Raw genomic sequence first — 12,266 nt, forward strand, 5'->3', positions numbered from 1 at the left:
AGCTATTCTACGTGGAACCCATGGCGTAATCGACGAAAGAAGTATATGTCATAAGGGCGATTAGGCATCAAAGCGTACATGTCTAGATAAAACCCGAGAGGACAAGGATCCTAAAATTCTGTCAGGTCTCTTGGTTTTGTTTCAGTCTCTACGTTTCTAATTGACAATAGTAGAACGTTGTATGATACCCTGGTTATCATTATACACATCTTGGGTGTCCCTCGGTGTTCTTCGAATGGCTTATGCATAAGTACTTACGTGACGCTTTAATTTATTCTATTTTATCCTACATTTCACTTCGATATGTTTTTCGTTTATACCGATAGGCTTGCGAGCAAATTTTATTTGAAATAAAGATAAAAAATAACAAATTGAAAGAAAGGATCGTTTTCATTTTAAGAATAGCACAAGGACAGTTTACCTTGTGCTAAGATCAAATAAATAATTTTTAAAGAATTCTGTACCATAATTAAGTGTCTCAAATGAGATAACAGATAACTTGGATTCTAGTACTAATCTGAATTTTAAATATTTCGCATTTATTTTATTTCAGGGTTTGTTTGCAAATAAACTACGTTTTATCATGCTATGATAAGTCTTCTTTGATATTTAGAATATTATTAGATCAAAATTGAAAATATCTTAGAAACTAAGCTAAGTAATTCATTATATTTCTTTTTTTTACGATTTTGATATTGTCGCATATTGCAGTCCAACATTTGATAACAAACTCGTTTTTCACACAGAAAGGAATAGAAAGATGCTTTATTATGTCTGAAGAAATTTAATCTAGGATCTACATTTTCACTTACGAATAATATTAATTTATTGCCTCTTATTGTAACTTTTATATACACTATAGCTGAGATTCTCTTTGTGCAGAGAAATTGTCCGACGCGATCGATCTTCAAACAGCGACAGCCGTTTAATTTAAAGCCAACACCCACGAGTGAAGTTATTGCTTTCTCGACTTAGCAGCGACTATTCTATGATATCAGATGAGAGAGAGCGAATTTTTGCGGTTGCTGGTTAATGATTCTGCCGGGTGTAAATTATGCAGCGCGCACTGCGCGCGCCGTGTATCGACCCGATCGAACGACGAGAAGGAATCGGAGAGTGAAACTAGTCGCTTTGAAATGCAAATGTGCCGTTTCACGTGTTACCCGCTCGAGAATATACGAATCGCGCGCGAAAGCTCCACGCATCTTTTGTAATTTGCGAATTACGGAAGGTACGTGCGATGTAGAGAATGAAAAATACCAAAAATTCGTATCTTTGCGAAAGGAAGTCACGGATATGTAATTATTAGATTGCTGATATTCATGTGTTTATGGAAAATTTGAATGTTTCTATTTCAATTTCATACTAAGATACTTTCTCTTCATAGACAAAACATATCAGAAAATCAAGAAAAACTTATGTTTTTTCCTTAGAGTCTTCATATAAGACGTCCAAAGCTAACCCGCCAATCTGCGACATGTACAATTGTCGAATTACCGATAAATACGTCCTTTTAAATTGCCCTAAATCCAATTACTCTCCTAACAAATAGCAGATCAAAGGAACTTCGTGTGAAAGTCTCTGCGATAGAAATTAAGTCTGAAACGTTTTCTCCTCTCTGAAAGACGTCTCGTTATTTAGCAAAATCTAACGAGTAAATCTCTTTCTGCTCACATTATCGTCGCCAATAACTACATAGACGCAGTTGATGCGATTTTAAAACTTATACACAAAGAGAGATATCCAAAGTAAACCTACATACTCTTTATAATACTTAGTGGCTGAAAGAAATTTCGATTGTTATTTAGGTTTCATTTTCTCATCAATGCAAGCTATTAAGCAATACGCGATTACAACGTAGCTTACAATTTCTTTTAACATCTACTTCTTCCCTCCATACAATATTTACTCTTTCTTCATACGAACAATGACCTAAATTATACTGAAATAAAAACTTAATCTAATACTTTAAAGTTCCACTACTTTTAAAACAGACTACGTGCAATGAAAAAGGAGAGTGTGTTTTAAAGCCACTTCAGCATATCCTCCCTTCTAGCTGCGCTCTTCTCCTGCAAATGTCACGTATCTCGATCAATAAAATTTCCTAATCGTTGCTTCGCGGACGCATTTTCTCACTAACAAGCGAGCGTAGTGCTGATTCACCGAGAACGACTACGCGAATCAACGATTTCGATCGGAGCCACGCTCGATTTCCTGGTCCCGTTGCCTCTTTTCCCGTGTCAACGGGAGTCACGCCTACGTTCGACGCTTCCCGCTTTCGTTCGATCTTATCTGAAAAGAACAGTCAGGTCAGTTTCTCCCTTCTCCCATAGAATTCTCAACCGCCGTCGTTACCACAAAGAAACAGGCCTATCGGGATGAAATCGTAGCTGGAGAACGCAACCGCGATTCACGATAATCGATGAATGCCTCCGAGACAACGATGATCTCGCTCACGATCTCAGCGGTAGTTAGGCGTATGTTGCTTGATTCGCAACCGTTATCGAAATCTCGTGCTCGCTTCCGACGCGTCATTTATCGAACGTCCGGTATTAATCACGCTCATTGAATGAATCTTTTTGCTTTCGACTACACCGATAAATTGTAACAGGGTAGAGTTACGATGACTTTGCCGTACCAACGCGATATTCGTACTAGTAATTTTAATTCGTAATTTTTTATATTTATCCCTATCAAGTGTGATGATAGGGATTGAATCAAGTGTGTCATTTTTGATCGAATCTTATTTTTCTGTTAGAAAATTTCCTAAATTTCTGGAGGATGCGAAGGAGCCGTTATTCATATGATTTTTCGTTTCACTTGTATGTTAGGATTTCGTATATCTCAATCGTATGAAAGGAACGAGAGATTTCGCTTTGATTGAATCGGTGTTCTGATATTCTTGAAGAAAATTATTTCTATAAATATCTTATAATATTTGATACATAACAATGCGCCGTGATAACACAATAAGAAACGTATTTTCTAATCTACTTTTGCCTTAAGACCGAAGATGTTGAACACGAGCGTTGGAACGCTGTTCGTTGCCTGACGTCCGTTGTAGAAATATATTGTCGTATATTGGAGCTCAGCCCACACGCTAAGAACGTGCGTTGACAATATACATATTTCTACAACGGACGTCACGCAATGGACGGCGTTTCGAATCTCGTGTGGCCCCGGCCTAAATTAGACGGAATTTTCCGCTAAACCTAATAGCTTTGTCGAATTGAGACTCGCTTCTGCACGAACGACTCGCGAGCGGACCGTGCGCGTGTACAAAAGCTCTGGAAAAGAAACAAATCCGTGGTAGCGGCATTGTGTTGTGTCTTGCCGGTGAACAGGCCTGTTTTACTCCCTTTCTCCTGGTGAGCCCGTGCGCCAGGGACTTAAGCCCGCCACGAGTGACTGATGACGACAGAAATAACCCTGTTCCATCTTTCCGGCGGCGCACGTGTCCACGTTCGTGAGCAAACCTACGCAACCACGGCGACCAACACGATGGAAACAGAAGGAGACGAGCATCCATTGGCCAGACCGCGTGATTTGCATGCGAGTCCGGAAGGCGCGGAGAGGAAGATGCCGATGGACCGCCGAAACACTTGGTGAAGATATGGATCATGAGAGATTCTGTTCAAGGGTAGGTTCAACGAATCGTTAGAGACGAGTAGATTTTAGTTCTTCGTACGACGACATTAGGTTACTCTTCACCGATTTGGTAATAAAAAACGGAATTTACGAGTGAAGATTTTTATAATATAATGAGGATTATGCTTATTAAGGTGGAAAATGGTGAGAATAAGATGTAGATAATATGATATCCTATATAACCGTAGCAAGTATCATAAACTGCCAAGTATATTGGATTTTCTCTCATTCATTACGCAGTTACGCATACGAAAGCTATAATCGGATTTGTTCGACGTGAACATAATTCATAATAGAAACTGATGTGGATACAGTGTGAAAACGAGTTTTACAGTGCGTTTGAAACCGGCTGAGCAATCTTTTACAAGGTACATGGCGCTCATGAAACACTGATTGATTCCAAATTTTACTGATGATCTTATTAATCAAACAATATATTGCAAATAACTTTTGTACGTTTTATGATTCTATCACAATTTTTGATGAATTATGACGTAAAATATTGTGTTCGTCCCATGTCTATCCTATAGATATTTTTTCTTCTATTGCTATGTATATTTGGTCTTCATATTTCACATATATAACTTTAATGTATACTTAATTATATTTTTAATTTCTTTATAATTATGAAAGAACTGTGTTGCTCGTGGACACTCTGTATATGTCTGCAACGTTGTGGGTCGTATGATGAGTAGATTAAGGAGCGATTGAACTTGTTCAACAGGTTGCTACAAACTAGGAACTTACATGCTATCAAATAACATTAATATACACTTCATTAAATAATAGAGAACATTAATAAGAAACATAACTAAATCTCGTATACTTTATCGCATTTTCTGGCTTCGGAACAATTTGTTTGAAACTCAATTATTTTTAATGGTGAAGGTGAAAAAGATCGTAATATATTAAACGCAAAATTTCACGCATCACTTAACGGAAAAAGCAAAGATGAAGTAACACATGTAGTGGAAGAACGATGCCACTAAATTATGCCATGAGAGACTGTAAATTTATGTGGACCAGAAAACTAGCCTATTTTCATCGAAAACAGCAACCTGATGACATCAAACCTCGCGTACCCTGTACCATGAATTACCGCGGAACACGGTGAACTGAATCATCAAAAATACTAATGGCACTAAAATATACCGGCGCACGGGCGTAGAGTAGGAGATCGAGGATACTATGACTCACGTTTACGGTTCGTTTAGCTGGTTACGAGCTCATTGTCCTATGCTAAATTGTTCTATTCACGATCAAACCGATCGCGTATAGCCAACAAGAAGAAGAAAAGTCCCAGGGGTAGTTGTATGTGTTATGGCTGTATTACGCTTGAAATCGAGCGAGGTTGAAATTCAGGAAATCATATCCCGGTAGCAAAGAAGAAAATGTATAATAAAAATAGTTTAATAATAAAAAATTAATAACATAAAATGCATCTTTTTCCCATTCTATTGTTTCTTTAAAAATGTATCTAATCTTTATTAAACATAATAGTTTAAACAAAATCTAAAGATTCCAGTACTCTGTATAACTATTTGCAATAAACGTGTACCTAATTCCGCAGATATGAGACAGTTCAACAAAGAAAAGAGGATACTATCGGACGGCGAAGGTCGCAGTACGGTTAAAAATATCAAGAGGATGCTTCACTATTTTTCAAGAATACTCCGACTGTCACACGACTCTGTCGCGCGATTTATGGCCCGCTAAACGAGCAAAGCTGAAAGCGAAAAGGAATCTTCCCAAAGCTCACCAATCTCTCTTTATCGGACAATCCTGTTGAAGGAAAAAAGGGAAAAGCTCGAGAGATGGCTCATCTTCGAAGGGTCTGTCAAAGGGGAAGCCAGATTTTCGTGTTCACGATAACGCGTTTACAAAATATCCTGCAGAGGTTTGGTCCATATGACGATGGACCACGAATGGTCTCGCACGGTGGTCCTTATGACTAATGGTCCCGGTGCCTGTGGCTTGTTTCATTCGTGTTCTACCGTTCGGTCTCCTCCACGGAAGGGGAACCATGGAGAATCGAAAGAAAAATAAGATCTCGAGCCACTGACCGACACACGTTCCAAGCTCCTGCATCTCTGACGTAATCTCTAGCACCGACCAAACCTTAGGATCTGAACCCTGGGTCGTTCTAATAAGATAGCTTAGAGATGTGGATCAGGAAACGAGGATGCTGAAGGACTCGGTGTTTGTATATTAACTTATCGTACCTAGAGCCAGGAGCTACGACCGTTATCACGTCATGTGTGTTTGGACGACGGTCTAGTCCCGGCTACCAGGAATGATGAATGTATGGATGTTATCGCGTTTCCGCTCTTTCACTCTCTTCTTTTGGCTGTCGCGATAAGGGAAAACTTTGCAACATGGAACTGTCTCCTTGCCAGATAGGAGAAATTTCGTTCTCTTACAAACTCTCGTAAAACAATTTATCCACACTTTTTGGTATTCTATAGCCTCTTGTAAGAAGAGAGTCGCAAATGAGCGGGCGAACAGAATAGTGGCATATTGTAGTGTCTCGTGTCGCATTATATTTCCGAACATTATTATTATTACCACTTATACGTAAATATATCAGTGTAACAAATTATTATTTGCTTCTCATTGACACCTCTTTAAGATTAAAGTACCTAACTAACTTATGAGAGAGTAGGTATTTTTTGGACGAGTTTAAAAATTGTATTGATCGAAGTTAGAATACAATCAACTCCGCAAAGGAAACGTAAACATTTCGTAACTTCTCTTCAACCGGATCGCGGATCAATGAACGAATAAATCAATAGAGAGAGTTCTATTATCCGATGATAGAGCTGGTCAACGAAAGAAAGAAGAACGATATGAAAGACAATGTTGCAATCGTAATCATTGGTAAATATTGCAATAAATCACAGGTAATAAAACACCATCGTCGGTCTCTGGAATAACATGCTGCCGCATAAGGATATGCACAGTGAGCCGAGACAGAGCGATACTTTATTGTTTCGCTATGCCACACGTCATCCTCTCTAGCTACTGTAAAACCCACTCGCATTTAGCTATCGCCGCTCCCTTGCATTTATATGAATGAAAGTCACGAAAGTACGACCGGGGATGTGCGTAAGTCAGCACGTGAACCCGTTTCGTCGGCTCGCGATAATATCACAACGTATGTACGTATAATACATACATAACCAAATCAATCGGCGCTTACGCGGCAAAAGAAGTAGTGAATAGAACGATAAACCTATTTCTAGCATGTTGTACATCTAAAATGCGCGTATACATTCTGCATATATTATATGTTATAGCAAGTTCCTTTGATTTTAGGGACTTTTACATAACATTTTTAACTACTTGTTCGATTCTGATAGTTATTTCTTTTTTCTTTTATTTATGAGTTTACTTTAAGATTAACACTAAAGTCCAGAATAAAACTATTATTTGCGATTTCGTATATTATTGCGGTTTCTCAAATAGTTTCAGAATGAGTTTCTGAGTCCATGGAGGAATGGAGAATGGATTGCGTTCCTCTTTATTAGGAAGAAGAATGTTGAATTCTTGACAGTACTTGTTGATCCTAATGGAGATCGGTTTCGGGACTTTCTTCCTGTTAGCAAGGTTGGAGAAAGTGTTTAAACGCGAATCCTTCCTCATAGGATTTATATATTTAGCTATTGACGATCAGCTGAATCATAAGTCACAGATCCGACAGTCGATGTTTCAAAGCGATTCTTCTTGCACACAGGTGGTAATCGTCATTGTAAAAGGTAGAGCTATGAAATACGTATTAATCTTGAGAAATTTCAAATTAACGTCCCTTTTAAACGGCATAAAACAATACAACCAATCTCTGCAAGACAATCGCTGAATCCACCTCTAATTATCGAATCTGATTGCTAATTTGGCATCCATCCTACTCGCAGAGATATCATCCATGATTTAATTTTCACATCTTCAATACCACGTGTCAGCTACGCGTAACATCATTTATCGTTCCAACCTCCGTATTTCCTCGCCTCAAATAGACGTAAACCGAAACGCAGCTATTAAAAAATACCATTAACAACGATCTATTCTCTTTCTTGGTGGAACCTACGTACCGCCTCCGGTCGTTCGAGCCAAAATACATAAATAATTCGCCGTACGTTATTGCGATGTCGAGCTGGGTCTACCGCCTGTTGCGAAACGTTTCATTCAGCAGCTAAAGCGACATTCCAGTTCGTGCAGGCGTGTTCGCCCCGTGAATGAGCGGCGTCAATGAAAACGCAATCTCGTAAACGCGATTCCGCGACGCGACTGTCACGCGTTCGTAAATTCCAAACGAGGCGTAGTTCGCGCGCGTAGTCGATCCGCACGGATGCAAAATCTCGCGTATGCCTACCCACAGCTGTCTGCTATGTTAATTATCAGACAATGGCGCCGTCGCCAGAGACATACCAACCATCTCGAACGCCTGAACCGCGGACTTGCCCCCAACGAAGACATCCTACTATCGAATATCTATGTAATCGATCTTGCAAGATTGAACGTGAATATCGGTGAAAATAACTTTTCGACTATCGTATCATTTTGATGCGTTTACGGATTGTTGAAAATTGTTCGTGAAAGAAATAGAATCTCTAGGCTCATTTTTAAGAGACTCAATTTTTATTCAGCAGTGATAACTGTTTGATAACAAAATCTATAGAAATTATGGAACATCTTTCGGGGTATCGAACATCTATCGATCGTTCCACCTTCCTTTTCGCCTTAAAAAAGATATGTAACGATGTAAATATAAAATTCACAAAATTATGTGAAAGTTACATAAATTGTTTGAATTCTATATATACTACGATAAAAAATTGGTACACTTGTTTCAATGATTTTTGCTAACGGTGACAAATTTCACCTTAGCAAACAGTTTGATTGACAAAGTTTTTCTCACTGATTCTTAAGTATTGGCTGTGAGATCCTGGCCGCGACTGGCTCGTTTTTACAGGCACTCTATTGACACTGAAAAGAAGCGGTCGCGACCACTCGAGACTGACAAAGTCAATTTCCTGCATTCAAACTGCTGGGAGCTGCACACTGTCATCGGGCAGCTTCAAACGCTTTTGTACGCGGTGTCGCGTTAATGTATCCCCGTGTTTATTAAAGGTAATTTGTCGGGGTAAGTGCACGCATATGTCGCTTATCCAGCTTCGCAGATTTCGTTTCATATCGATGTTACGTGGTACGTTATTACGATGGCGATTTAAGGTAATAGCATCTTGCACTTGCCATGAAAATGGCGCGTAAGTTACTTTTAAAAACGTGCTTTCTTTATGAGAGAAAGTTGCACGTTTTATTTTCTTAAGATTATTCTGCAAGTAGCATAAGGGAAAAAATTTGATTTAAAAATTACTAGCTTTATTTTAGAATCATTAGTTATTTCTTGGTCGACATTAAAGATTTTATTTCCGTGAAGATAAATATTACACAGCAATTACATTTTCGGTGTAACTATTCATCAAATTTTCTATCATACGTATGATTAAATTATCTGCGTATTGGCGAGATATTTAAGAAAGAAACCAATAACGTAAACGTGTGAAATAATTATCATAATTACCAAAAGCACATTAAAATACTCTGTCAATTATGTAAGAAATTTTTCGCAATTTTAAACTAACACCAAATGAATTCTCGAAAACCCGTGTTGCCTCGAGCAACAATCCACGACTTTATCCTCTCATTCTCGAGCAACTTGTAACACGTCTCTTTCATAAACGACACCCGCATTTCTCCGCACGCAGCTCGGAATTTCACCTAATTAAATCATTAAAGTATCACGCAACTTTTACCAGCCGCGAGTGGATGATCATCGCCATCAATATTGTCGTCAAAGGTTGCTGCCGCGATTACGGTTATTTATATACGGGTTCTGACGCCGCGGCGCTGATTTACGCGGCCGGCCGAGAGTTACAGGTGCGTCCCTGTGCCGCGAGAAATCGATTATCGTAGCCGGGAAGTCGTATAAGTGGCGTCCCGCGGCGAATATCGGGCCGAAAATGAAAAGCTGTCCGTGAAGGATAATTAATGCCGGCCAGTCGGCGAACCGTTCTTTCGATTAATCAGCCTCGCTCTCCACAAGATTAACGAGGCGCAATATTAATGGTCGCGCCGTTCTTAGCAGCCGTTCGGGGATCCACGGCCGCTACAAGAACGAGAACCGATGGAACCATCGATGCTGGCCAGCGTCGACAAAGATTGCTTTCTATCCGTTGAGAAGGACGAAACTGTGGCTCCTGCGAACGATTCGTTGGAGTCATTTCTAGTTAGGGTGATTCTTTGATTGAAAGCTGAGAGGAAAGAACAACGAATCTTATAACAATAGGTTTGTTGAGAAAATCAACGATTTTGGAGGACTTTAGTCCGCTGGGATGAAATCAAGTTTTAATGAATTTAACTATATTGTTTCTAGCTAACTGGTAACAAAGATAAACGCCTCGTAAAAATAATGAGCGAAAAATGGGATAACTTCTGGCAAAACCACAACATCTTCTTACGTAAATCCTGGAGAAACATATACAAAGTAGAGCCAATAGTGGCTTTCAGAAGAGAAGAACTGCAAGTAACTAGACTTAGGATAGGTCACTCCAACGTTGTACATTCGCATCTTATGGAAAAACACATTGTTGAATAATGAGAATATCGCAATACCAACATCATCGCATATCTACCTTGCTACTACACCAAATTCAAAGATACAAAGAAACTTGGAAATATCCAACAATATGCAATTCGCTTCAAAAATGTCCAAGATCTTCTGTGCCGACTGTAGAATTATAAAAAACTATATTAATTCGCTAACAAATGGTTAACTGGTTATCTACTAATTACCAGCGCTAACTAATGTAACTATAGGAAATTAAGCATGTAAATACTATTTAAATATTTGTAGATTTATAGAATACATATTAATTGCAGTCACTAATACATTTTCAAGTTGAACACCGTAGAATTTTGAGGACTCTTTTTCTTTTTTCTTTATGGTAGACGAAGATCGTATGAAATCTATAGCTCACTTTAAATACCGCAACGCAGACGTATCCACGTGTCTCCACGCCCAATCGCAATAAACTGCGAAGAGGATTACGACCACGTATAAATTACATTTACAGTGGACTGATAATAAAAGTAATGACGACTATAAAACTACGAAACAAGCTACTCGCAATTATTCCTACTATGATGAATCGTTTTATATAATTTCCATATAAACATCCACACTCTGTTAATTGAAATATGAAAATAAAAGTTTCCAACAATAGCGACATAAATATCATTAGGTTCCCATAAAGAATTTCTGAAATTCTACGGAATTCTCTATTAATGAAATTCTATAAAATTCCATGTTAATGAAATTCTTCAAGTCCCTTGAAATATTCTAAATTTCTTGCACCGTTAACAGCAGAATATCATAGACAAAAGTTGAACGTACGACATAACTTAGGAACAGGAGAAAAAAATCGCAAAACAAAAATTCATCCGCGGTAATTGCATTCCACGGGTAATCGACTACGTGCACCGTGTGACAATCACCGTATGCTTGTATTTTTTACAGGTTTGTGCGTCCGTGTGTGTGTGAAATTTTTATAATCAGGCGCGATATGAGAAATGGGGACCTGTTTTTTCTCCTTGTTGAGTGTTTCCCAGGCTGATAAATCAAACACTCGTACATTTTTCTATGAGAAGATTGGTTCGTACAGTGATAAGGGTAGTGACCTCTTGAGAGCCAATGGGAGTTTTAATGAGATACATGGAAGTTTTAACGAGATGTTCACACTTCTAATTAGTATAGAACTCTCTAAAAATCTCATACTAATTAATTGGGTATTTGATAGACATGATGATAGAAAGGGATAAAACTAACCGAAATGAACTAATTTTACCGCACTGGAGAAGATACTATTTTTCTAAATAATTTAAATAACAATTGAAAAAAATATTTAGATAAATATTAAAAAATTATTGTTACAAAAAATCTCTAAGAATTCTTCGAATATCCAACTCTTAACTGTACAATCGATCATTGTGCCGAACAGATCTTCCCATCCAAGTACTGGATCGGTATGTGCCACTTCATTCAAGCTGTAGTGACGCGATCGTTCATACATCGACCCATTATTGATCACTCTGTCGATTCCTTCGACAACTGTTTTAATTCAATTCGTATGCCCGTGACACGTTAATATTTCAGATGGTACGGCAGACAGATTGATCGGCGGATACAGATCTCGATTCGGTGTATCATTTCACTCCGATTATATAACCTGAACCGGACCTCACGCATTGCTCGACATTGCACGTGCACCTCAACGGATTGGAAACTTCAGACACAACTACATAAGATCAATAGCTGATTTTTCGAATCTTCCACAATGTTATTGGAAAGATCTGCGTCAAAATTTATTACCAAAGGGAAATAAGTATAAATAGTATCTATTATAAATAACCATAAATAATTCTAGAATTACTAATCAAGTTGTTTTTCGCGAATAAACAACTTAAAAAGACATGTTTTACAGAGTAGAACAACCTCTGTTAAATGTATAACGGCAATACCATAAGATTAATATACTACGGAGTCGGAAAGATGACCAGCA

The 12,266-nt window shown here is 38.4% G+C and overlaps 1 protein-coding gene across 2 annotated transcripts in view; it reads right to left on the reverse strand.

Moving 5' to 3' along the window:
• LOC132910725 (laminin subunit alpha lam-3) overlaps positions 1–12,266 on the reverse strand; it is a 195,805-nt gene that overhangs the window by 156,681 nt on the left and 26,858 nt on the right. The gene's annotated exons all lie outside the window — the stretch shown is intronic.

The sequence above is a fragment of the Bombus pascuorum genome, chromosome 9 (assembly GCF_905332965.1).
Source record: "Bombus pascuorum chromosome 9, iyBomPasc1.1, whole genome shotgun sequence".
Taxonomy (NCBI): Eukaryota; Metazoa; Arthropoda; class Insecta; order Hymenoptera; family Apidae; genus Bombus; species Bombus pascuorum.